Source organism: Bubalus bubalis, chromosome 19 (assembly GCF_019923935.1).
Source record: "Bubalus bubalis isolate 160015118507 breed Murrah chromosome 19, NDDB_SH_1, whole genome shotgun sequence".
NCBI lineage: Eukaryota > Metazoa > Chordata > Mammalia > Artiodactyla > Bovidae > Bubalus > Bubalus bubalis.
Window position 1 is genome coordinate 2,242,599 of NC_059175.1, and position 26,845 is coordinate 2,269,443.

At 46.0% G+C, this 26,845-nt stretch overlaps 1 protein-coding gene and 1 non-coding gene across 5 annotated transcripts in view; one reads left to right on the forward strand and one right to left on the reverse strand.

Annotated features, from left to right (window-relative positions):
- Window positions 1-26,845, forward strand: part of KCNIP1 (potassium voltage-gated channel interacting protein 1) — a 403,203-nt gene that overhangs the window by 183,438 nt on the left and 192,920 nt on the right. The gene's annotated exons all lie outside the window — the stretch shown is intronic.
- On the reverse strand, window positions 9,235-9,307 carry TRNAC-ACA. Its single transcript has one exon. It is a non-coding gene; the product is annotated as a tRNA-Cys (tRNA).

A 26,845-nucleotide genomic window follows, 5' to 3' on the forward strand; every position in this document is an offset into this window, starting at 1 on the left:
AAGTGATAAACCGATGTGAGGAAACTAAGATTTTTTAGCCAAGGAAATGAGCCCAGGAGCCTTACTGGGGCATGGCTTCCTAGCCCCCGTCTTGCAGAGAGAACAGATGGGTTTCCCGGAGGGTACGCCTGTCCAGAAGCCACACCCGCTCCACTCTGCAAAAGTCTCTAAGGGTCTATGTAGAGGTAGCTGGAGGAGGCTGCTCGAGCCGAGCCGCCCTGGGACTGGCAAGTAGAAAATGAATCCCCATTCCTCACACAGCTTCCAGGTCATGAGTTACGGCAGCGACAGCCCGGCACTGCTGCCGGGATCACAGGGACGGTAGATTATCCGCAATTACACAGCAACCACGGGCCTTCCCACATGACAGTGGACAGTTCACAGAGCCCCCCACGTGAGGAGGACTCCCCCTCCCTTGGCACAGCAGTGGAGAGAGGTTGGGAACACTGAGCGCTGCCCCTTGCCCAGTCACAAGACCTCGATAGTGACCCCCACCCCATCCTGGCAGGGCACTGAAGCTTCTGAAACATCAGAAACACTGGCAAATTTACCACGTTCCCTTGTTTGCCTGAAGGAGTGCTCTTTATTCAAGCTAACCCTCCTCCAACTGCAGAAGCTGGGGTAAAAAAAGGACCCTACTGGGAATTCTCAGGTGGCCAGTGGTTAAGACTCTGTGCTTCCAGTGCTGGGATGTGGGTTTGGTTCGGGAACTCAGATCCTACGTGCCGTGTAGCATGGCCAAAAAACAAGCAAGCGAACAAACAAGACCCCGGCTCCACAGGCAGGCAACAGGGCTGAAGTGTGCCGTCAGCAGGATGAGCCCCGGGCACTTGCTGTCCCTGGTGGAAAAGGTCCTGGTGGCCACCCCCAAAGGGGAGCAGAAGGTAGCAGATCTGATTCTGCTCACCGTGTCATCTCCGCTTCAGTGGTCCCATCTGTAGAATGGGGATTTAGGGGTAGACAATCTCATAGGGTGACCTTAGGTGAGCGAGTTCTTAATGAACCTCAGGTTCCCCAGCTATGAAATATTGGTGGGAAGAGCTATAAAAACAAAGTACTCTATGTACAGCCCACCTTGCTGAAAACTAGAATATACTAGTATCAATCGTCTTTCCACTCCCTTGCCCATCTGTTTTCCTCTTTTTATTCTTGTTAATTTTCCCATTTATGGACATAGCTCTAGATAACACATTTTTAAAATATTGCATTAAATTTGAGATTTAAATAAATGGAATCACACAGTTAAAAAACCCATAAGCTTGATCATCTTGGCTGTGTGACTTGGGACTAGTCCCTCCCCTCTCTGGGGATTTGTTGCCTGTCTCTAACGTGGGCTGGATGTGGGCGGTGGGAGAAGGCTGACTGCTGAGGCCCCATTCTGCATTAGGGTCTACCCTGCACATGCCCTAAGGCTCCACAGGGCCCCATGGCCTCTCCGGCTGTGTGCCAGGCCTGAGGCAGGCCTCTTGGACTGGTCAGGTCTCACCCTGGCCCTCTTGAGTCTATTGCGATTGCTCCTCAGTTCCTCTATGAGTCGTCTATCTGAGCTCAAACCAGCTTTGAGTCAGCTCTGGACGGCAAGTGCTGTTGTCTCCATTAACCCCACTGGGAGGGATTCACCTTTCTTGACTGAATGAATGATGCTTTGAGTGTTGCCCCAGAAATGTGGGCTGGATTATTTAACACTAGTCCCCAGCAAGCTCTCCTCCTGAAACCTCTGCCTCTGGCCACCCAGGTGACTGAGCACCTTGTTGTCCTTCTTAGCAATGGCAGAACCACCAAGCAAAGCTCCCCTCTCTCCTCCTCTTTCTGACCTCGTTTGGATGCTCCAGACAATGATGATAAAGTAACGTCGTAAAGAGGCAGAGAGGTTTGCAGTGGGACAGCGTGCGCCTTGGCTCTGCCGCTTGTAGTCCATCCTGCCTTGGAGAGTGCCTTCACCGAGTGCCTTCCCCTCTCTGAGGTTCAGTTTGTGCATCTCCAAAAGTGGGATTGTGACGCCTCTTGCAGGCTTCTTAGGAGATTCCAAGAACACACCGGAAACCTCAGACAACACCCGGCCCATTGTAGAAGCTCAGGACCTGCTGGCTCCCTTTCAGTTCTCCCATCCCCATGACATAGTATCATCTCTAAGGCCAGATGGGGAAAAGATGCTCCACTGTCAGCGCCTCTTCCAAAGAGGCATCCCCATCTACAGATTTATAGCACCTGGGCTCCTAGCCATACACCCAAAAGTCAAACTGAACAATGGTCATAATAGCTATTCATCCATATCACACTGAACCAGGGACTCGAGTTAAGTCACAACTCAGACGTGCTAGCATTCACTAAGCGCCTACTATGCGGCCGGCTCTGTGATGACCCCTGGGAAGAGAAAGATGGATAAGGAAATGTAGCATTGAAATTAAAAGCTTGGTTTGCAAGTCAGACACATTGGAGGATTGCACTGAGTCATCAACTCCCTGTGTGGCACTGGGCAAGTTCATCACTTAAACTCTCCAGATCTCAGCTTCTAAATCTAAGATGTCTCGGAGTTGCTGGAAGGATTACGTGAGAGGTACTTAGTGAGTGTCTGACTCATAGCAGCTATCAAAATGCAGAAAGGTGTCAGGACTCAATCTGGTGTGGAGAAGAAACTAAGACGTGCACACAAATATAAACAGAAAGATGCTTCTCAGGTCAAAGAAAGCAGACATAAGCACGCTTCACTTTTCTAAGGATAATTGATACCAGTAAAATACCACTTAAAGAGAGTCTTCTTAAAACAAGGGTCAAAATATCCATTATAAATGGTGAAGGAAAAAGGTTTGAATGGGGGCCATACTTTAAAAAACTGAAACTGGAAGCTTGAAAACAAGCCTTTCTCATCTCCTGTTAGCAAAATGTAGGTTATATTGTCAAATGTGCTAATGTTTTTTCATTAAAAACAGAAATTCTCAAGTGTTGATTTTCTTTTTTTAGGGGAGGATGAAATTTTTAGAGATAATCATGTCTGAGCACAAAACATTCTTCATTTTGTGTTTGATTTTCACAGCGTGATAATAGAGGCATTTGTGAAGATATTTTAGAGATTTATCAGTTTTCCCAAGAGTATCTTCCAATCATTAGATGATGAAATTTTCTTCTGAAACATCTGGCATCTTTGTCCGTTTTCTCTGCTTTGATCATTAACTAGTTCAGTTCTGCCACTTCGTTTTTAGTTTAGATGTGATTGGAGCAGTCATCCAACCACTCTTTGGCTAACTTTCTGAAATCTGGCTCTGTTTAGAGATTTGTCCTTTTTCTCCATTGCATTTTCTGATACTACGAGCAACAAGCTGAAGAAAACCAACAAAGACATGGATGAGATGAGTAAAGATAGAAAATGGTGTCTGTGGAGAGTAATACTTGATTGTAAAGCAGCCAGCTCATTAGTAAATATTTTTGGGTTAGGAGGAGTTTTAATTTTCTCCTAAATCTTGTAACTGTACAATAATAACTGTCAAAATCAGAGAAACTGACAAAGATTTCTAAAGGAATTCAGAATAGAGAGTTCACTAGATTGATTTTTTTTGAGTGGGTATTCTAGAAATTTAAGCATGCACACTTAACAAGGTCTGAATCTCACTGATATTAATGTCTTTACTCTTATGAATAATGACATTATACTTTTATAATGCTTGGACTCTAATTACCGCTGTTGGGATTCAGATCAGGCTCCCCCGAGATGTGTTGTTAATTCTTCTGCATTAAAGTTATTTGGGGGGAAAAAAAAAAGTTATTTGGGAAACAGCTGGTCAAAAATAAAGATATTAAAAAATAACCCCAACACTTTGAGCCACTTCTTTCCCTGTGAAAGCAGGAAATAAATCTCCCATTTGAACATATCCTCCCCATATTATGGAGAAGGCAATGGCAACCCACTCCAGTACTCTTGACTGGAGAATCCCGTGGATGCAGGAGCCTGGTAGGCTGCAGTCCGTGGGGTCGCTAAGAGTCAGACACATCTGACCGACTTCACTTTCACTTTTCACTTTCATGCATTGGAGAAGGAAATGGCAACCCACTCCAGTGTTCTTGCCTGGAGAATCCCAGGGATGGGGGAGCCTGGTGGGCTGCCGTCTATGGGGTCGCACAGAGTCGAACATGACTGAAGCGACTTAGCAGCAGTAGCAGTCCCCATATTAGGAGGTTGGAAAACATTCTTATCACCAGATTTGGGGAATTCAAGGCTAAGAAAGCTGTGTAAACCAATCTCATTACTTCTTCATTAGTCTGTTACCCTATGCACAGACACCTTTGTTCTGCTAAATCCTTGAAAATAACTGTTTTTTGTCTAAAACTGATCTGTAAACAGCCTGCCTTGGTCACTTTGGGGGTCTCATTTCTGGGGGATCGCCATGCATGTGAATTTTGTTTTTTTCCTGTCAATCTGTCTTTTGTCAATTTCCTTAACAGATCAGCTAAAATAACTCAAGGGTTTCCCTGGTGGTTCAGAAGGTAAAGAATCCATTTGCAATGTGGGAGAACTGGGTTCGATTCCTGGGTTGGGAAGATCCTCTGGAGGAGGGCATGGCAACCCACCGAAATATTCTTGCCTGGAGAATTCCCGTGGACAGAGGAGCCTGGTGGACTGCAGTCCATGGGGTCGCAAAGAGTCGGACAAGACTGAGTGACTAAGCATGCAGCACTGAATAACTCAAGCAGGACAGAGAGAAAATTTCACCCTTCCAACACCTTCTTTCAGACTTAAATGCTTTTATTCATTATTTTAGTTCTATCTTATGATTTTGAGTCCATTTATATTTAATACACTTTCTGATATAATTGGGTTTAATTCTACCACCTTGCTATTTGTTTTCCATTTGTCGTTTCATCCTGTCTTTTTTGGAAATTAAACAAATATTTTTATTATTTTATATTTTTCTTGCACTGACTTTTGTTTCACATTCTATAATTATTTTTCAGTGATTATTCTAGAAGTTTCACTGTACATTCTTAGCCTGTAACAGTTTCAGTTCAGTTCAGTCCCTCAGTCGTGTCCGACTCTTTGCAACCCCATGAATCGCAGCACTCCAGGCCTCCCTGTCCATCACCAACTCCCAGAGTCCACCCAAACCCATGTCCATCGAGTTGGTGATGCCATCCAACCATCTCATCCTCTGTCGTCCCCTTCTCCTCTTGCCCTCAATCTTTCCCAGCATCAGGGTCTTGTCAAACGAGTCAGCTCTTTGCATCAGGTGGCTGAAGTACTGGAGTTTCAGCTTCAACATCAGTCCTTCCATGAACACCCAGGACTGATCTCCTTTAGGATGGACTGGTTGGATCTCCTTGCAGTCCAAGGGACTCTCAAGAGTCTTCTCCACCACCACAGTTCAAAAGTATCAATTCTTCAGCACTCAGCTTTCTTTATAGTCCAACTCTCACATCCATACATGACGACTGGAAAAACCATAGCCTTGACTAGACAGATCTTTGTTGGCAAAGTAATGTCTGTGCTTTTTAATATGCTGTCTAGGTTGGTCATAACTTTCCTTCCAAGGAGTAAGCGTCTTTTAATTTCATGGCTGCAATCACCATCTGCAGTGATTTTGGAGCCCAGAAAGATAAAGTCTGTCACTGTTTCCACTGTTTCCCCATCTATTTGCCATGAAGTGATGGGACCAGATGCCATGATCTTCGTTTTCTGAATGTTGAGCTTTAAGCCAACTTTTTTCACTCTCCTCTTTCACTTTCATCAAGAGGCTCTTTAGTTCTTCTTCACTTTCTGCCATAAGGGTGGTGTCATCTGCGTATCTGAGGTTATTGATATTTCTCCCAGCAATCTTGATTCCAGCTTATGCTTCCTCCAGCCCAGCGTTTCTCATGATGTACTCTGCATACAAGTTAAATAAGCAGGGTGACAGTATACAGCCTTGATGTACTCCTTTTCCTATTTGGAACCAGTCTGTTGTTCCATGTCCAGTTCTAACTGTTGCTTCCTAACCTGCATATAGGTTTCTTAAGAGGCAGGTCAGGTGGTCTGGTATTCCCATCTCTTACAGAATTTTCCACAGTTTATTGTGATCCACACAATCAAAGGCTTTGGCATAGTCAATAAAGCAGAAATAGATGTTTTTCTGGAACTCTCTTGCTTTTTTGATGATCCAGCGGATGTTTGCAATTTGATCTCTGGTTCCTCTGTCTTTTCTAAAAGCAGCTTGAACATCTGGAAGTTCACAGTTCACATACTGCTGAAGCCTGGCTTGGAGAATTTTAAGCATTACTTTACTAGCATGTGAGATGAGTGCAATTGTGTGGTAGTTTGAACAGTCTTTGGCATTGCCTTTCTTAGGGATTGGAATGAAAACTGACCTTTTCCAGTCCTGTGGCCACTGCTGAGTTTTCCAAATTTGCTGGCATATTGAGTGCAGCACTTTCACAGCATCGTCTTTCAGGATTTGAAATAGCTCAACTGGAATTCCATCACCTCCACTAGCTTTGTTCAAAGTGATGCTTCCTAAGGCCCACTTGACTTAGCATTCCAGGATATCTGGCTGTACGTGAGTAATCACACCATTGTGATTATCTGGGTCGTGAAGATCTTCTTTGTATATTTCTTCTGTATATTGCCACCTCTTCTTAATATCTTCTGCTTCTGTTAGGTCCATACCATTTCTGTCCTTTATTGAGCCCATCTCTGCATGAAATGTTCCCTCAGTATCTCTCATTTTCTTGAAGAGATCTCTACTCTTTCCCATTCTATTATTTTCCTCTATTTCTTTGCATTGATCACTGAGGAAGGCTTTCTTATCTCTCCTTGCTATTCTTTGGAACTCTGCATTCAAATGGGTATATCTTTCCTTTTCTCCTTTGCTTTTCGCTTCCCTTCTTTTCACAGCTATTTGTAAGGCTTCCTCAGACACCCATTTTGCTTTTTTACATTTCTTTTTCTTGGGGATGGTCTTGATCCCTGTCTCCTGTACAGTGTCACAAATCTCCATCCATAGTTCATCAGGCACTCTGTCTATAAGATCTAGTCGCTTAAATCTATTTCTCAATTCCACTGTCTAGTCATAAGGGATTTGATTTAGGTCATACCTGAATGGTCTAGTGGTTTTCCCTACTTTCTTCAATTTCAGTCTGAATTTGGCAATAAGGAGTTCATGGTCCGAGCCACAGTCAGCTCCCATTTAGGTTAGGACTTTTGCTGCTTCCTGAACAATGGAAGAACTTTGCAACCATTGAGTTCCATTATTCCCTTCTTGCTTGTTGTGCTATTGTTGTTAAAATTTTTACTTCTGCATATGATATATATTGTGACTTTTAAAAAAATTTATTTGCCTCTGCCAGTCTTAGCTGCATCATGTGGGATCCAGATTCCTGGCCCAGAATCAAACCAGGCACCCTGCATTGAGATTGTGGAGTCTTTTAACCACTGGGCCACTGGGGAAGTCTCTATGTTGTGATTTTCATATTGTGATTTTTAAAGTAACCTAAATATTTCCTTTGTAGTGTTCTTCATTCCTTCTTACAATTTTGTGTCTCTGGCAGGAATCATTTTCCTTTCATTTCTTTGGTATATCCCCTAGTGCTTGTCTGATGAAATTACATTTTTGTTGATTTTTAATTTCCATTTGCCTGAAAATATTTTTATTTTGTTCCGGTTTTTTTCAGGATTTTGTTGTTGTTGTTGTTCATATAATACTAGGAGTACTTTGTTACTTTTAAAATTTCAGCATTTTAAGAATGTTTTCTAAAGTTCACCCATTTTTATTGAAACGTTAGCTAACAGACTCATTCATGTTTCTTTGAAGAGAATTTGTCTTTTTTTCTCTGTGACTGACTGCTTTGGAAAATTTCTCTTTGTCTTTGGTTTTTAACAGTTTGTGAGATGTGTAGGTGTGATTTTGTGTGTGTGTGTTAATTCTACTGGAGGCGTTCACTGGGCTTCTTGAATCAGTGTTAGTGTATTTCATAAGCTTGGAAACCCTTGCTTATTATCTTTCCAAAGATAATTTTGGGACTCCAAAAATGTGTATATTGAACTTCGACATGACCCGCATGGTGCTTATACTCTGTAATAAGCACCTGTTTAGTTTGGCTGTTTCCCGTTGTTTCTGTCTTTCAGTAACTGATCCTGTAGTCTGTTGTGTTTTGTCTGCTGTTAAACCCATCTAGTAAGTTAGTACTTGTTTGTTGATTCCAGGTAACTGTTGAAAGAGAGTAGACTTTAGAAGGCTCATATTTTCCTCCATTGCATCCATCACTTCCTTTATTATCTCTAACACTGTAATCATAGTTAATGTTTTTATCTGACTACAGTATCCAGATCACCTGTGAATCCATTTCTATTGTTTGCTTCCTTTTCTCTCCCTCTTCCTGCCTCTTCACATATCTTACAATATTGACTGTATACTGAACATTGTGTGTTAAAGAAACGTGGAGGCTCTAGATGATTCATTCTATCAAAGAAGCCTCTTCCTTTCCTTTGTCAGGGGACAGGGTGAAAGGCTGAGTCTCTCAGCCTGGTCAGAAATTGAGATGGGTCATTGATGGGTTAACCAGGCTTCCCTGGTGACTCCATGGTAGAGAATCCTCCTGCCAGTGAAAGAGACACATATTTGATCCCTGGATCAGGAAGATCCCCTGGAGGAGCAAATGGCAACCCACTCCAGTGTTCTTGCCTGGAAAATCCCATGGACAGTAAAGCCTGGTGGGCTACAGTCCGTGAGGCGGCTGTAAAAGAGTTGGACATGATTTAGTGACTGAACAACATCGGTGGTGGGTTGCAGTTTTTGACAGACTAAATCCACCATCTCTGGTTTTTCCTTGTTCCTTGAGTGTGACTGTCGAATAAGAGCCCTGCTGATTCTGTGTCCTCATTCTCCAAAGGAGTAAAACAGTCAGGCCTTAATGTCAGGTCCTCTCCGCCTAGTGGGACTCTGTCTCCTAAGCACCATGAGATCATAAGAGATTTTCTTTCCAATTTTCCTCCCCAGCATCCATGTTACCTGTGCTGATTCAGCACTGAGCAAGGTCCCGTAGAGAAAATCAGCTTACATCTCTGACTTCTGTTGTTTCTAGTCTGTCGTGCCAGGCCATCATTAAAACTCTGCTAAATTCCGTTTCCCTAGCATTCAACCTCTGCTTGGACCAACGCTGAAGTGAAGTTGCTCAGTCGTGTCCGACTCTTTGCGACCCCATGGACTATAGTCTACCAGGCTCCTCCATCCATGGGATTTTCCGTACATGCCATTTCCTTCTCCAGGGGATCTTCCCGACCCAGGGATTGAACCTGGGTCTCCTGCATTGTAGGCAGACGCTTTACCGTCTGAGCCATCAGGGAAGCCCTGGACCAACGCTAAACTTCAGTTAATGTCCAGACTCACAAATGCCCCCAGGGAAGAAAGCTATCAGTAATTATCAGCTTATGTAGGAAGAGCTCTTCGTTTGCTGCAATTTAGGTCCACTTACTTCTCTTTTCCACAGCTCTTTGATATCTTCAAATTTTCTACTTTTGCAGCTTTTTTTTTCCCTTTCTAGTTCCTGGGAAAGTTGGCCTGCCATGATATACTACTTCCTACTTAAAAGCAGTAATTTACCTTTTTAAGTCAACAAATTAATCACTATTATTATTAATTTACATAGTAGATATTAGTTTAGATTTACCCTCATATTGGTCAATTATTTGCTTAGTATTCCTCAGACCACCTGTCTGGGTTAATTTCTTTCTGACTGTGCAAACATCTTTAAGAATATGCTTTGGTGAGAATCTGTTGATGGTTAAACCTTCAGTTTTTATTTGTCCAAAAATATATCTTGTTTGTTTGTTCTTTTTTTTGTCTCATTCTTGAAACATAATTTCTCTGGATGTGCATGCAGGTGACCAATTATTTTTCTCTTGGCTCACCAGAAATACTACTTCATTACACTTTGGCTTCCATTGTTGTTGAGAAGATAGCTGTTAGTCTAATTGCTCTTTATTTGTGGGTGGTGTAACTTTTCTCTCGGGTTGCTTTTAGTATTTCTCTGTCATAGACTGTGATGAGTCCTGCACTTTTAGAACTGAACTGTTTACTCTCCAGATAGTCATAAGCAACTACTCTGTGTTAGACCTTCTCACTCTATCCCCCACATCTTTTAGCATCTTTCATTTTTTCCATTGTCTTTCTAGCCTACATTCTAGATGCCTTGATTTATATCTACCTGATTGTTTACCAGTTCTCTCTTTACTTGTTTCTCATTTGCTCTTTAACTTATCCATAACCATCCACTGAGGTTATTACATTTTAGTTTAAAATATGTTTTTAATTTCTAGATTATTCTATATTAGTCTTTCTCAAATCTCCTAAGACATTTTATAGTATCTTATTATTTACTCATATTTTCAAACCTCTCATTTTTTTACACATGTGAACATTGCCATCTCATACTCTGTGTCTGATGAAAATTCTAATATCTGAAACTTTGCTGATCTGATTTTGATATCTGTTGTTCCTGCTTGTTCTCTATTATAGTGCCTTATATTCTTCTGTGTTTTGCAGTTTTTGACAGTGAATTTTCCTTGGAATTTATCTTTGAGAATTTTTTGAGGAATGAGTTAAAATTTCACTTCTCCAGAAAGGACTGTGCTTGTTTCTTATAGTCACCTGGGAGAAATACCAACCCTAAACCATTTCAAATTAAAATTTCTACTTAAGGTTTTCAGACCACAAACCCAAGTGATTGAAAGCATATGGTTACAAATTCTCTAGAAACATGAGTCACCTCCCTTCTCCACTTCACCCCTAGCATCAAAGTCAGGTCAGGCAGATTTTCTGTGTGAATGTATTTCTCATTGTCCTTTACATTAAAGGTGTAACCCTTTGAGATCTCGGATTTAAGTGGGGAGGCTTTACCTACTTTGTTTACCTACTGGCTTCCAAGCAAGCTTTGCCATGGCTAGGAGTGACCTCTGAATGTATAACTAATTCTTTATGAATCATTATTTAAAAGCAGTAAATCTGCTTTCAGAGTCACTAATTTCATGGTTGCCCCAGGCTATATCATCCCGTCCCTCTTTAGACAGGAGAATCCTGATGCTGGGACCTCCGGAAGGAGCTGGACTAGAGAAGCCAGGCAGCACACCAGGGAGCTCACGGTCAGTGTGAGGGCTGGTGTTCCTGCTTGCCTTCTGCACACACAAGAGTAAGCCCTGCCGTCTCTACTCCATGTCAGAGATCTGTTGTCAGAAGCGAATGAAACAAATTCTCACATGACCTGAAAAAGTATTTGCCATAACTCAGATCTTTTGATTCCCTGGGTTCTTTTTAATACAAAAAGATTTTAGTTCCAGCCTTAGACCATAATGATGTTCTTGGCTAAGAGAACCTGCTCTGATACGAGAAACTGACATTCCTGCAACTAATTGATAAAATGGATCATCTCTTAACTATTAAGAATGTAATGAAGGAAAACTGCAGTAATCATAGCTGCTTTACCTCTGATGAAATCACTGAACACTTGATTTAAATCCAGTGTTTCTGAAAGTGTGTTCCTTGAAACATTAGGTCATGCAAAGGATCTTTAAATAAGGACAGAAATGGTAAGGACCTAACAGAAGCAAAAGATATTAAGGAGAGGTGGCAAGAATACACAGAAGAACTCTACAAAAAAGATCTTCATGACCCAGATAACCACGATGGTGTGATCACTCACCTAGAGCCAGACATCCTGGAATGCGAAGTCAAGTGGGCCTTAGGAAGCGTCGCTATGAACAAAGCTAATGGAGGTGATGGAATTCCATTTGAGCTATTTCAAATCCTAAAAGATGATGCTGTGAAAGTGCTGCACTCAATATGCCAACAAATTTGGAAAACTCAGCAGTGGCCACAGGACTGGGAAAAGTCTGTATTCATTCCAATCCCAAAGAAAGGCAATGCCAAAGAATGCTCAAACTACAACACAATGGCCATCATCTCACACACTAGCAAAGTAATGCTCAAAACTCTCCAAGCCAGGCTTCAACAGTACATGAACCGTGAACTTCCAGATGGTCAAGCTGGTTTTAGAAAAGGCAGAGGAACCAGATATCAAATTTCCAACATCCATTGGATCATCAAGAAAGCAAGAGAGCTCCAGAAAAACATCTATTTCTGCTTTATTGACTATGCCAAACCCTTAGATTGTGTGGATCGCAACAAACTGGAAAATTCTGAAAGAGATGGGAATACCAGACTACCTGACCTGCCTCCTGAGAAATCTGTATGCAGGTCAAGAATCAACAATTAGAGCTGGACATGGAACAACAGACTGGTTCCAAATCGGGAAAGGAATACGTCAAGGCTGTATATTGTCACCCTGCTTATTTAACTTGTATGCCAAGTACATCATGCGAAATGCCTGGCTGGATGAAACACAAGTTGGAATTAAGATTGTTGGGAGATATGTCAACCTCCGATATGCAGATGACACCACCCTTATGGCAGAAAGCAAAGAAGAACTAAAGAACCTCTTGATGAAAGTGAGAGTGAAAAAGTTGGCTTAAAGCTCAACATTCAGAAAACTAAGATCATGGCATCTGGTCCCATCACTTCATGGCAAATAGATGGGGAGACAATGGAAACAGTGAGAAACTTTCTTTTCTTGGACTCCAAAATCACTGCAGATGGTGACTGCAGCCATGAAATTAAAAGACGCTTGCTCCTTGGAAGAAAAGCTAGGACCAACCTAGACAGCATAGTAAAAAACAGAGACATTACTTTACCAGCAAAGGTCCATCTAGTCAAAGCTATGGTTTTTCCAGTAGTCATGTATGGATGTGAGAGGTGGACTATAAAGACAGCTGAGTGCCAAAGAATTGATGGTTTTGAACCGTGGTGTTGGAGAAGACTCTTGAGAGTCCCTTGGATTGCACGGAGATCCAACCAGTCCATCCCAAAGGAAGCCAGTCCTGAATATCCGTTGGAAGGACTGATACCGAAGCTGAAACTCCAATACTTTGGCCACCTGATGTGGAGAACTGACTCACTGGATGCTGGGAAAGATTGAAGGCGGGAGGAGAAGGGGATGACAGAGGATGAGATGGCTGGATGGCATCACCGACTCCATGGACATGAGTTTGGGTAATTCCGGCAGTTGGTGATGGACAGGGAAGCCTGGCGTGCTGCAGACCATGGAGTTGCAAAGAATCGGACATGACTGAGTGACTGAACTGAAATGAACTGAAGGAATGTTATATAATGAGCTTTCTCCTAGAGATTCACAACATACAATAGAATATTCACGACTCAGAGAAGTCCTGCTATTTTAAAAACTGTTTAATTTTGTTTGATTCAGTGTTTTCAAGTCATATTTAACCACAGAAATATAAGAAACTTGGAACAGTGATAATTCATTTTTTAATATAGAGTTCACTTCTGTCACAGAAATTTGTCAACCCTCAATGAACACTGAAAAGTGGTTTATGGAGATAAATAACGCTTATTCAGCAAATTCTTGCTGAAGGCCCACTATACCTTCCACTGTGAGTATACACTGATGAACAGAACAGACATGGTTTCTGTCTTGTGCAGCTTCTGGTAGCACTGGACTGTCATGGGAGGCATTAAGAAAGGAAAAGCGAGTGGTTAGAAACCTAAATGCTCCTCAAGTTATAGAACAGGCCCGTGAGCCAGGCAGTGTCTGGAGGCTACGAAACCTACTGATGTAATTGCACTACTCAAGAGAACCATAAGAAAAACTAAATCCAAATACATTTCTTTCTGGAATAGCAGAATTTACCTAGGAAAGGAAGTTCAGGAAAGACAGGTAAGCAGTAGGTCACTTTAAGACTTTTGGACTCTCTGGTGGATCTGAAGATTCCTCCTAAGTTAAGCTCTGTAACAGTGTCTGAAGTCCAGCCAAGTCCCCTAAATGTTAACTGGAATGACGATGGTGGTGATGGTGATGAATATCGTGACGGTGATGGTGTTGGGTGGCGATGGTGGTGATTGTCATGACGGTGGTGGTGATGGTGATGAATATCGTGACGGTGATGGTGTTGGGTGGTGATGGTGGTGATTGTCATGATGGTGGTGGTGATGGTGATGAATATCGTGATGGTGATGGTGTTGTGTGGCGATGGTGGTGACTGTCATGACGGTGGTGATGGTGATGAATATCGTGACGGTGATGGTGTTGGGTGGCGATGGTGGTGATTGTCATGACGGTGGTGGTGATGGTGATGAATATGGTGATGGTGTTGGGTGGCGATGGTGGTGATTGTCATGACGGTGGTGGTGATGGTGATGAATATGGTGATGGTGTTGGGTGGCAATGGTGGTGATTGTCATGACGGTGGTGGTGATGGTGATGAATATCGTGACGGTGATGGTGTTGGGTGGCGATGGTGGTGATTGTCATGACGGTGGTGGTGATGGTGATGAATATCGTGATGGTGATGGTGTTGGGTGGTGATGGTGGTGATTGTCATGACGGTGGTGGTGATGGTGATGAATATGGTGATGGTGTTGGGTGGCAATGGTGGTGATTGTCATGACGGTGGTGGTGATGGTGATGAATATCGTGACGGTGATGGTGTTGGGTGGCGATGGTGGTGATTGTCATGACGGTGGTGGTGATGGTGATGAATATCGTGATGGTGATGGTGTTGGGTGGCGATGGTGGTGACTGTCATGACGGTGGTGGTGATGGTGATGAATATGGTGATGGTGTTGGGTGGCGATGGTGGTGATTGTCATGACGGTGGTGGTGATGGTGATGAATATCGTGACGGTGATGGTGTTGGGTGGCGATGGTGGTGATTGTCATGACGGTGGTGGTGATGGTGATGAATATCGTGACGGTGATGGTGTTGGGTGGCGATGGTGGTGATTGTCATGACGGTGGTGGTGATGGTGATGAATATCGTGACGGTGATGGTGTTGGGTGGCGATGGTGGTGACTGTCATGACGGTGGTGGTGATGGTGATGAATATGGTGATGGTGTTGGGTGGCGATGGTGGTGATTGTCATGACGGTGGTGGTGATGGTGATGAATATCGTGACGGTGATGGTGTTGGGTGGCGATGGTGGTGACTGTCATGACGGTGGTGTTGACCGTGATGATGGTTATGATAACGACACAGACGGTGACGACAGCGGTAATGGTGGGGGGCTGGTGTTGGATGACAATGACGGTAGCAGTGGTGATTCTGAAGACGGTAATGAAGATGGTAATGACAGTGATGGTGATGATGATGACGCAGTAGTTGGAATCTTCAACTCCTTCCTTTCACTCAACACTGCATTTAGTTGGTCACCAAGAACTGTGAGTCTCCTTATTAAGTTACACTTAAATCCATCCTCTCATTTCTCTCTAAAATACCATTTCCCTGGAATAGGCCCTAATCCTCTCTTAATGACCACCTTATCGCATTTCGCTGCCTCTAACTCACATTCTTCCAATCCCTACCCCGCACTGTGCTAATGTAATCTTCCTAAAGTTTAAGACTGACCACAGTTCTCCTTTGTCAAGCAGGCTCTGGAGTTTCCCCAAGGTCTGTGCTCCAGACATCTGGGTGCCTTAGCAGGGATTAAAGACTCTCCACAGCTTCCCTCCCCAGCCATATCTCTTCCCCTCTCATCATGTATGAACTCAACCACACTCAACCCACTGCAGCCCAGTCGCTCCACGTACACGGACACATCCATGCCTTTTTCATGTCCTCTCCTTACTTGCCTATTCTCTCTCTTGTCTTCTAGCAAAACACAGACAAAACACACACTTATCCTTCAGCTCCACAGTCAGAGCCTCTCTGGAGCTTTGCATCGTCCTTAGCCCTGGAATAGACTGGAATGTTCCTTTGCCTCACCTCCTGTAATGCTTTCTGCCTGTGTCTGTGTGGCCTTCGCCACATGCAAGGTCATGTTCTTGTCTGTCCGTGCTGGGTGGGAGGCGCTGCCTGAAGGTACATACCGTGCCTAGACGCGCAGTCTGTTCTCGACCCCACGCGGTGTAGAACACCAGAGAGCGGTGCGTGCACCGCGGGGCGGCAGGATGCGGAAGCTCACACCCCTTCTGCTGTGATCTGTGTTGCCCAGATTTTCTTTTCACCAGGTTGGTAATCCATTCTCTTTTCCTCCATCCACACAGTTTCACTTATTTGCACAAAGGGGTGTGTGTGTGTGTGTGTGTGTGTGTGTGTGTACTTATGCATGTGCACACGTGTGCATGTAGGTGGTTTTGTGTGCCTGTTCATGGTGAGGTCTGGGTGGGCTGGAGGGAGACTGGGTTCTCGGTGCTATAGATCAAGGACTCTGCCTTCTCATAGCCTTTAGGAAGTTTTTAAAATTAGAGCCATTTGTCACAGGAGGTCTCAGTGCTCTCAGTCCCTGGGAGGGACCAGGATACATCTCTTGACCTCTGAAACGAATGAACCCATTCAGCCACACATTGATTTCACGAATATTTATTGAGTCATCTCAACACCATGCACTGTGCGAGGGGCTGAGGGTACACAGCTGAGCCAAAAAGAGCAAAACCAAGTGGTGTTCTCATGGTTTTGTGGTCAGTTGCTGTACTAGTAGGGGGTGGGGGCAGATGGCAATCAAGGTAACGAAGCTGTGAGATGAGTGGGAGCAGTGATAAGTGCTACAAAGGAAACAACACGGGGGACGTGGGCAGGTGGTGCTGGGAGACCGGAGAGCTCTTTGATGGCAAAATCCGGGAGGACTCCTTGCAGAGGCGGCATTTGTGCTCAGGCTACCTTAACAGAAAGGGCTCAGATGTGTAAACATCTGAGAGAAGATGGAAGGCCACTCCAGGCCATGCAGAGAGAAGAGAAGGAAGGCAGTCATGGTTGGACCACAATAAGTGAGAGGGGGCATGCTGGAAGCAGGAGTCAAAAGGAGAGCAATGGCCAGGTCGCGCAGGGCCTTCTGGGCCGTACCAAGGAGTTTTATTCTAAGGGCAGCGGGGAGGCTGCTGGATGGTTTTAAGCAGGAATAGCAAGTTCCCATTGATGCTTTTCAAAGCTCAGCTGTGTGGGGAAGGAATTGCAGAGGGGACTAAGTGGACCAGAGGTCAGGAGCTATCCAGGCCAGGGCTGGTGCTAACGAGGAGCAGGGTTATCGCGCTGGCGTCTGAGAGTGGTGAGATGCAATCTTTCCCTCCCTCCTACCTCCCTCCCTCCTCGGAAAACCAGCTGGCCCTGGAGAGCTCCCAGCGAATGACATCATCTTCAGCTCCAGGCTGTTTGATATGCAGGGAACTCGTCCCAAGGGTGTGCTGAGGCCACACACCGAAGCATGAAGCTGCCAGTGTGTGCCAGAGGGAGAGATGAAGAAAGAAAACCTGGATGAGTCCTTCGTGTGGCCCAGTACTGGGTCCAACACCCTTGTCCAGCACGTCCTGTATAATACAGCAGCCCTGGGAAGGACAGCTCTGTTTTGCACATGATTCCTATAACCCTGATCATGGAAGGATGCTTGGAACTCACATGATCTGCACCCCTGTCTCAGAATTTGTGTGCATTTGTTAATCATATCCTTTTAGCTCAGGCGATAAAGAGTCTGCCTACAATGCAGGAGACCTGGGTTCAATCCCTGGGTTGGGAAGATCCCTTGGAGAAAGGCATGGCTACCCACTCCAGTATTCTTGCCCAGAGAATTCTGCAGACAAAGGAGCCCAACGGGCTACAATCCATGAGGTCACAGAGAGTTGGACACGACTGAGCAACTAACACACACATCCTTAAGTAGAACTCTTACTGTGTCTTAATCACTTTGCAAATATTATTTCTCATAACCAATTCATTAGGTAGGAATTATCATTATCCCCATTTAACAGGTGATGAAAACCAAGACCCAGAGATGGTAAGCAACTTGCCCAAGGTAGCACTGAGCCAGGATTTAAATACGGGTCTAAGGAGTCCACATTCTTTCTAACTCCACCTGATGCCCTCTCCCCTCTGTTGTCTGTGAGCTGGAGTGATGGAGAGATCTCCACCCCACCTGTGCCCTTCAGCAAGCTAATGCATCTCTTGTACACATAGTGATACCGCTGAGCTGTTCAGTGGCACAGTGATCATCATGGGAGAAGGACACCTCCTAGGAAGGCTGGCCTGTCTTGAAAGGGAGTTCATTACAGGGAATTCCCTGGTTGCCCAGTAGTTAGGACTCTGTGCTTTCACTGCTGAGGGTTCAATCCCTAGTTGGGAAACTAAGATCTTGCAAGCTGTGCAGCATAGCCAACAAATACAGAAAGAAAAAGCATAATGGAGCATTTCCAGCTACAATTCCTTACAAATAGCGAGAGGGTCTCAGACTGGAAACTCCAAGTGAGGAGGAGGTGGACCTGGGATGTCTGTCTTACTTAGCCTTCTGTCTCTAGGTTTAGCAGAATATGTGAAACAGAGGGAGTGCTTAGTAACAGGTGCTGAGTGAGTGGATGGACGGGTGAGTGGGGGAACACAGGCTCAGCCTCCTGTGAGATCGTACAGCTGATTCAGTACCTGGTGCCGTGCAGACAGGCAGTGCAGGAGGGCCCCGTTATGACTCTTGCCCGCACAGCCCAGGCTCTAGTCCCATATGCTAATGTCACATGCTTGCAAGGGCATGGCCTGTCCTTGGTTCCAGATGACCACTGAGGCCTGTGGGGATGTGACCCTGTGCAGCCAGGTCATCTGATTTTTCATTACACAGATGTCATACAAAATTATCTGATTTTTAGAAGACTGTGTGTCCGCAAGAAAATATATCTAAGCGCTATCTAGATCAAGTCCCTTGGCCACTATGTTGAGACACCCAATCTAGAATCAATAGGAGGTGAGCCAGAATGGGGTCTGGATTGTTGACCACTAAGAAAGATGGGAAGGTCCGGGAGCCTCTGAGAGGAAGCTGCATTTTGCACGCCAGCTTATCCAGACTCAGGATATGATCGGTGTTAATTTTCCAGCTGTCATCTCTGGATTTCAGTTAAGTCTTGTCTAATATCGCAGCCAAGCTCAGTCATTCTGTAGAGGGATTAGAATGGCTCTTGTGTACAAAATGGGGCCAAGGTGGCAAAGACAGGGCAGAGGCTTTTGAGGCCCGAGGAATGGGGAAGGCGGCTTGATGAATGAGCCTCATGAAGCCGCTGCATCTTAGAAACCAGGGCTGAGCAGCTCCGCCGTCCTCCCCAAATGGAGATTCACCACCCGTGGCCAGACTCAGGATGTGAGTTTTATTTTCTTAATCAAGAGAGAAAATATCTTTGCAGGCACGATTCCCAGTTGGGAAATTCTTTCCTTGTTCCATTTAATCCCTTCTGCAGCAGCCGGAGCTTCCTTCGGTTGTTTCTTTCCTGTGTTAATCATCCTCTCCTCCCAACGCTCCTCTCCTTTTTCTTGTCCCCACCCTCTTCCCCAGCACCACCCGGAGCCTGTGGGGAGGGGAGGGGGAATGTGCTCGTCCGGGCCCTGTCTGGGGTGGATTTTTAATCCAGGGATGTTGCCGACACCCGGTGCCAAGCATTTGCACCAGGTATTTAATTAAACCAGGGATTCCCAGGGAATTTGAGAAACTGGCTGGCAGGGAATGGGCTCTATCTCCACATCCTATTTTGACAAGCGCTGTAATTATCCTTCGTTGCTGGCAGGCGAAGCAGAATCTCTTTCCTTCCAGCCCCATCTTCTTAGAACAAGAGTACTCAGGCTCCTCTTTGCCCCACCAATCAACAGTCTGCAGACCTAGGTTCACCAATTAGGCCGAGACTGAGCTACGCCGTTACTTAAGTTAATGCAGGTGTGCCGCTCAGCGATTGTCAACAGCATCTGCGGGGCTGGCTTCCCAGCACCCAGTCCCCCAACTTGGGATTGCTGTCCAGTCGCCCAGTCCTGTCCGAATCACTGTGACCCCATGGACTGCAGCATGCCAGGCTTCTCTGTCCTCCACTATCTCCCAGAGTTTGCTCAAATTCATCACTCAAATCCACTGAATTGGTGATGCTATCTAACCATGTAGGGGCAGAGCGATTGAAGTGGGAACCATGCCCTCCAAAGGGACAGAGGTTACTTAAGGAGCCAACGTGTGGAGCACCTTCCATGCCTGTCTGATGTTTAATCTTCTCTGTCACCTGCCAGGTTGATATCATTATCCCATTTTACAGATGAGGAAACTGAGACTCTGAGTTACACTGTCACTACAGTGGCCTCAGGACTCTCTCCCAAGGGCTGTCTGGCCCCACAGCTTCTACATTATGGCACTGTGTCCCAGGTTCCTCCACCCCAAGACTCTGCCCCAAGCAGTTCTTGGGCAGATGATGGAAAGTGCCAGCATGTCAGGAGTAAACACTCCTGAGTCCTGCAGTCCACGCTGCCCAGTTAGTGTTCCTGTTGGACTCCTCATGGAGTCCTCGTGAAGTGAACTTGGATGGCGTCTTTGAAAGCCCTGGGAAGGACTTCTCTGGTGGTCCGGTGGTTAAGAATCCTTCCAACGGGTTTGATCCCCGGTCAGGAAACTAAGATCCCACGTGCCTCCGGGCAACTAAGCCCATGCGCTGCAACATCAAGTTATTGAGACTGTCCTATAATTTGGGGGCAACAGGGGTACAAAGCAGGGGCGGAAAGTCACTGAGGAAAGGCTAACGGGATGGAAACACTGCTCAGACCCAGCCCAGTTTCTAGGTACCTGTGATCCAGTCTCTTGCCTCAGCACAGGGAAAGGCTGGGCCAGTGTAGACCAGCCAGCCAGGAACTTTCCATGACCTGCTCCAACAAGGAACTTTCCAGGACAATAGCAACTATTAATACTTGCCTGTTGATTGAACACAGAATACACCCTAGACACATGAAACACATCTCAACACTCAATTCTCAAGACTCCATAAAGCAGGTGTTATTATCCCCATATGACAGATGAGCAAAGTGAGGCCCATCAGACCACTTTCAGGTCACACAGCAAGTGGCTGTCCTGAAAGTCTGTCTAAACCACTGTGCCCTAAACCTCCCTCCATACTGCTGTGTCCCAGGGTCCCTCCAGAGTTCTGTTGGAGGAGCTGCAAGAGACAGTTAGGGGGTGAGGATGAGGAAGAATGTCCCCGAGCTGCCAGTCTCGTGAGATTCCCGGTCCTGCTCTGTGCACTGCTTCCGGGGCTTCAGGCAGCCCCACCCTCGTGAAGTATGTCAACCCCTTGCCCTGGCTGCTCAGAGATTCGCTCCCTGTGGTTGGAGTCCCCGCTCCCCAGGCCAGAGCGAGCCAGGGGAGGGCGTGGTGTCAGCAGGGAGAGAGATGAAGGGGTGGGGGTGGCCTGCCGCAGGTGGGCCCGGAAGCAGGCTGGAGCCAGCTGGCCTGCTCTGAAAATCTGAAGTGTCTCTTCCGATTATCTCTTTTCAGCCCCATCTGCAGATGGCTCATTTCATGAGGGAGGCCCTGGGCATTTGTTCTAGAACCTGAGATGTGATTAAGAAAGGCAGGAGCACTTGGTTGGGAGTGGGGGAGACACCCCTTAATGCCCCAGAAGATTTCTATGCCCTCATCTTGCGGTCGGCTCCAGCTGCCACATGGGGGGATTCTTGCTAGTCTGTAGCCTGGATTCCAACTGCTGACGCTGCCTGCTAAAGATTCCCTGGGCTGTCCTGCCTTCAGATTTGGACAGACCGGGGCTTGTATCTAAGCATTTCCATATTCCAGCTGTCATGACGTGAACAGGTCCATTGGTTTCCCTTTCCAGAGAGGCAGTGCAGTGCAGAGGTGAAGCACGTGGACTTCAGAGCCCAACCAGCCTGGTTGGGCTCCAGTCCCCACCCCCTGTGCCAGCCCCTTGCTGGCTGTGCGATCTTGGCCGACTGACTCGACACCCCTGGGTGCCTGTCCTGAGCTGTAAACTAGGGTTCCACCAGTATCCACCAAAGGAGGGGCATCTTCACGCACTGAAAGGACGTGGCACATAGGAAGCACTCGAGTGTGTTAGCCACCGTCAGGGCGGGTGAGTATTTTCTGGACTGAATATGGACAAACTGTGGTCAACAGTTTTCTGTCCTGAAAACTGTCCTTTGTGAAGCCATATCAAACAGGTGCAGTCTGGAGGAGTGACCGTAGGTAGGCGGTTCTGCCACCTGCTGCCGCTTTCCCTGCCTCCCCTCTCCTGACTCTCCCTGACGTTCTTCACGCCATAAGCATCTCCTCAGGGCCTGTGTGCCAGGCTTGGCCCCTGGGGTTGGGTCCCCGGCAGTGAACAATGTGGGTCCTGTCCTCTCAGGGACAGACAGTCACAGGACTGTGACGCCGCGCTGATGGGGGCCAGGGAGGACCTCTTTAAGAAGCTCATGTTTGAGTCACGTGCATGCTCGTCACTTCAGTTGTGTCCAGCTCTCTGTAACCCTAGTGGACTGTAGCCTGCCAGGCTCCTCTGTCCATGGGATTATCCAGGCAAGAGTACTTGGCTTGCCATGCTCGCCTCCAGGGGATCTTCCTGACCCAGGGACTGAACCTGTGTCTTTCTGTGAGTCCTACACTGCAGGTGATTCTTTACCACTGAGCCATCGGGGAAGCCCAATGTTTGAGTCATATGACCGTTATTAGGAAGAGCATTTCTAGACAGAGGGAACTGCTTGGGATGATGAACTTGAAAGGAAAGTGCCACCATCAAAGATGCTGGCTATTTAAGCTGCCCTTGCCATTTAAGATTGGAAGGCTGAAACTGGGTGGGACCTTGGGGGAAATGTCTCTTCCAGCTGCATCATTGGACAGGTGGGATGCCAAGTTCACCTGTAGAGAAAGGTCACACTGGCCTGGGGGTGGGCCGAGTGACCCCACTCAAGGTGACAGGAGGACGCTCAGAGTGACCCCGACAGCTGTCAGAGCAGCCGCCAGCACGGCCGTCAGCTTGTGCGGTCCCTGGGGCCGGCTGGGAATGACCCTGGGTGCTGCCGTCTAACCCCCCTGTGCCTTTCCCTGAATGAGGCAGCCAAGTGCTGACTCAGGGAATTGAAACTCTAATGGTCCCTAGTCTGTTAGTATGTTTTAATGAGCTGGAAAAGCACAAACAGAAACCCTTAAGGGCATCAGCCCTGACATGGAAATCTAATAAAAGAAAACAAAGTGCTTATAAATCCAAGAGTTGTTTAAAATCCAGAAATTGCAGATTGACGTATGGAGCTGTATCTTGTTAGCCCCTAAACAAGCTGAGTGACCTTGAATAAGTCCCTTTTCTTCCCAGGACCTCAGTTCCTCCATCTGTGAAATAAAAGCACTGAAAAAAGGACCCCTGTGTCCTCTTGAATCGCATACAGGCTTTGATTCGAAGTATTTCTGAAGGCAAGTCTACTCGGGGCCGTGCAGCATCTTTGGGCATCTTGTCTGATCTGCTCTTGAGAATCTCCTTCCCAATCCCAGCTTAAACATCACTCCTCAAGGCAGCATCGACCGTCTCCCTAGACATAACCACCTTCTCTCTATTACCACCTACATTCCTTTTGCAAATTTGATAGAAGTCCCAGGTGGCTCAGTGGTAAAAAAAAAAAAAAAAAAAAAAAAAAAAAAAATCCACCTGCCACTACAGGAGATGTGAGTTCGATCCCTGGGTCGGGAAGATCCCCTGGAGAAGGAAATGGCAACCCACTCCAGTATTCTTGCCTGGGAAATCCCGTGGATGGAGGAGCCTGGTGGGCCCCGGTCCATGGGGCCGCAAAAGAGTCAAATGCAACTTAGCAACTAAACAACCACCACCACAAAGAATGATTCATTGTCTTCAAAATTATGCTTCTATAGCTCCAAAGTGCTGTTTATATTACTCTTATTCAAGCTATCACAACAGACCCACAATTAGTTATTTGCATATATGTCCAATTACCTACAAAGCAGCTACATATATTAGTCAAGTTTTGGCTTCCTCCCCAGTACTGTCTACAGCATACCCTAGCTCCCCAAACTTTATAACCACACTTGCTCTGTGTGCCGATTAGGATGGCCCTCCCATCCCCTTGGCCTTGAGGTAGGCTCCTATTCATCCTTCAAAGTCCAGCCTCTAAATCCCCTTCTCTGTTAAACTTTTCCTCTTCTGGCCAAGTGAGTCTTACTTTTGTTGCTGTTGTTTTTCCAGTCGCTAAGTTGTGTCCGTCTCTTTTGTGACCCCATGGACTGCAGTACGCCAGGCCTCCTTGTCCATCACTATCTCCCAGAGTTTGCCCAAGTTCATGTCCATTGAATGGGTGATGCTATCCAACCATCTTTAGAATCCTTCATGTCTATCCACCTTCTGTTGCCGAGGACATTGCATGCTGCCAGGGTCTGTTTATTGTCAGTACCCCCTCTGGGTGGGGCTCCTTGAAGAAGGTACTTTGGACATTTCTCTTCTGCATCCATCCCCAGTGTTCTTGGCCCGAATCTGTGAGGGAATTGGTCCAAGTTAGGGAAACTGGACTTAATTGCCAGACAATGATGGGGCTTGAAGCAGATGTGTCTGAGCTCTGACAGATAAACACGGACAAATGCCCACAAGTCAGCAAGCTCCCAAAGCTGTAGACCCCTCAGCCTCAGCCCTAGAGAGCATCCATATTGTCATTCCAGTCCCAGCCACCTTTTCTACTCTCCCAGTTCCCTCCTGCTTTCCCCTCATCCTTGTAAATAAGGCTGGCAGTATTTCCCAGGGAACATTCAGCTTCTTGATCACTGTTGTGTTTCTGAAGTTGGGAGAGTTGGGTGTCCATAGGTAGTTCAATCATATGCCTTGCAACATAGGCTTACACTATGAGTGAGTGAAGTTGCTCAGTCGTGTCTGACTCTTTGCGACCCCATGGACTGTAGCCTGCCAGGCTCCTCCATCCATGGGATTTTCCAGGCAAGAATACTGGAGTGGGGTGCCATTTCCTTCTCCAGGCTTACACTGTAAACTGTCTATTTTGTGTAAATCAGCTACTTTGTCACGAGAAAGTTTATGCAGCAACAATTTTAAATTGATCAGTAAAGTCAGCGGTCAGCATAAAGCAGGTTCCTGAATTCTTCCTGTGGACCCTATACTGGGCAGCAGCAGAAAGAGCCAAGCTTGCTGTGGGGCAGACAGAGCTTGTCAGGTCAGCCACCTGCCCTCCAGTCCTCTCTTCCCTGGGCTTCCAGCAGGAAGCCTCACAAGGGAATTCTCTGTGCTCTTCCCCACAACTTGACGTGACAAGCTGTGAATGCCCCAGTACTTAACACTCCCAGTCTGGATCCGGGCTAGAAGCCTGGGTCAGGCTTCAGATCTGAGCAGGCAGAGAGCTGGAGTGTCTGGACAGGTGTGCTGGCTCATGGCAAAAGCCCTGGGAAAGACAAGACCTGAGTCTTGGGCTTGATTCTGCCTGTGCCCTTGAGTATCTCACCTTGTGACCTGGACCTCAGTTTTCAGCTGCCCCGTGGGTGCGGTAGGACTTCCATGTTGTACAGCAGTGTTGTGAATTTCCTGGCCCGCTCCCTCCCAGGACCACCTCATGTCTTTTGTCTTTCTGTTTTGTTTTGATTTGGGTTTTTTGGCTGCACCTTGTGGCATGTGGGATCTTAGTTCTCCCACCAGGGATGGAACCCGTGCCCCCTGCAGCGGCAGCGTGGAGTCTTAACGGCTGAACCACTAGGAAATGTCTGGAACCACCTCGTGTTAGCCGGTGTTTCCGTCTCCTCCAGCCCCTCCCCTGGGGATCATGTGAAGGTGACAGACAGCTGTTGGGTGTCCCGGAGTCAAGTTTCCAGGACGGTCTAGTAAGAACCATCTTCGTTTGCGGGTTGATGCTTCTCAGTCACTATCTTTTTTTAAACTGAAGTGTAGTTGATTTACAACACTGTGTTAGTTTCAGGTATATAGCAAAGCGATTCAGTTATATATATATATATTATATATTATATATATATATATTCAGACTATTTTCCATTATAGGTTATTACAAGATTTTGAAAATTGCTCCCTGTGTTAAAAACAGTAAATCCTTGTTGCTTATCTATTTTATATACATGTATAGTAGTTTTTATCTGTTAATCTCATTCTTCTAATTCATGCCCCCCTCAACACTTTCCACTTTGGTAACCATGAGTTTGTTTTCTCTGTCTGCGAGTCTGCTTCAGTTTTATAAGTAGATCCATTTGTATTATTTTTATATTTCACATGTTATATCATGTAACATTCGTTTTTCTCTGTCTGACTTCATTTAGTATGATATTCTCTAGGTCCATCTATGGAAACGGCAGTGTTTTGCTCATTTTTGTGCCTGAGTAATATTCCATTTTATATACTGCATATACAGGCATGCATTGGATACCACATATACATATGCCACAGGTTCTTAAATTGGTCCCCTGTTGATGGGCTTTTGGGTTGTTTCCGTGTCTTGGCTCCTGTAAACAGACAGTCGCTGTCTCTTCTTCACCCTCTCTGTTAGTTTCCCTGTGTCCCTCTCTATGAATGTGTCTCTTTCGGTCTTAGCTTGCCTTTCTCTCTGCCTGTCTCTTTCTGTCTAAGCTTCCCCTCCTCCTGCTCCCCACCCACCCCCCAGCCCCTAGTGTCTCTCTCTCTCTGGGTTTTCGGCTGTGTGTTTCCTCCTCTCTGTCTCCTATGTCTCACCTTTCTGCCTTCCTCTCCCTGAGTCTCCCCCCACCGCTCCCCCTCCTCTTCCTCTGATTCTCCCTCTGTGTAAATCTCTTTCTCTAACTGTCCATCCTTCTCATATTAAGAGGCCCAGTGGCCAGGCCAGGCTTCTTATCTGTGATGGACTTCCTTGCTGTCCAGCTTCTGGCTAGAGTGTGGCATCTGCCCTGGGTTTGTTTCCACTTACAAAGGGCATCTGTGATTAATGTGGGCAGTTCTTAAGGAGCTGGAGATGTGTTTATGCTCCTTGCGAGCTGTGATGAAACACCCGTAACATTTAATGTGGCGCATTGACATTTAAATGTCAATTAAAAGTCCCTGTTCTGCTTGGCCAGC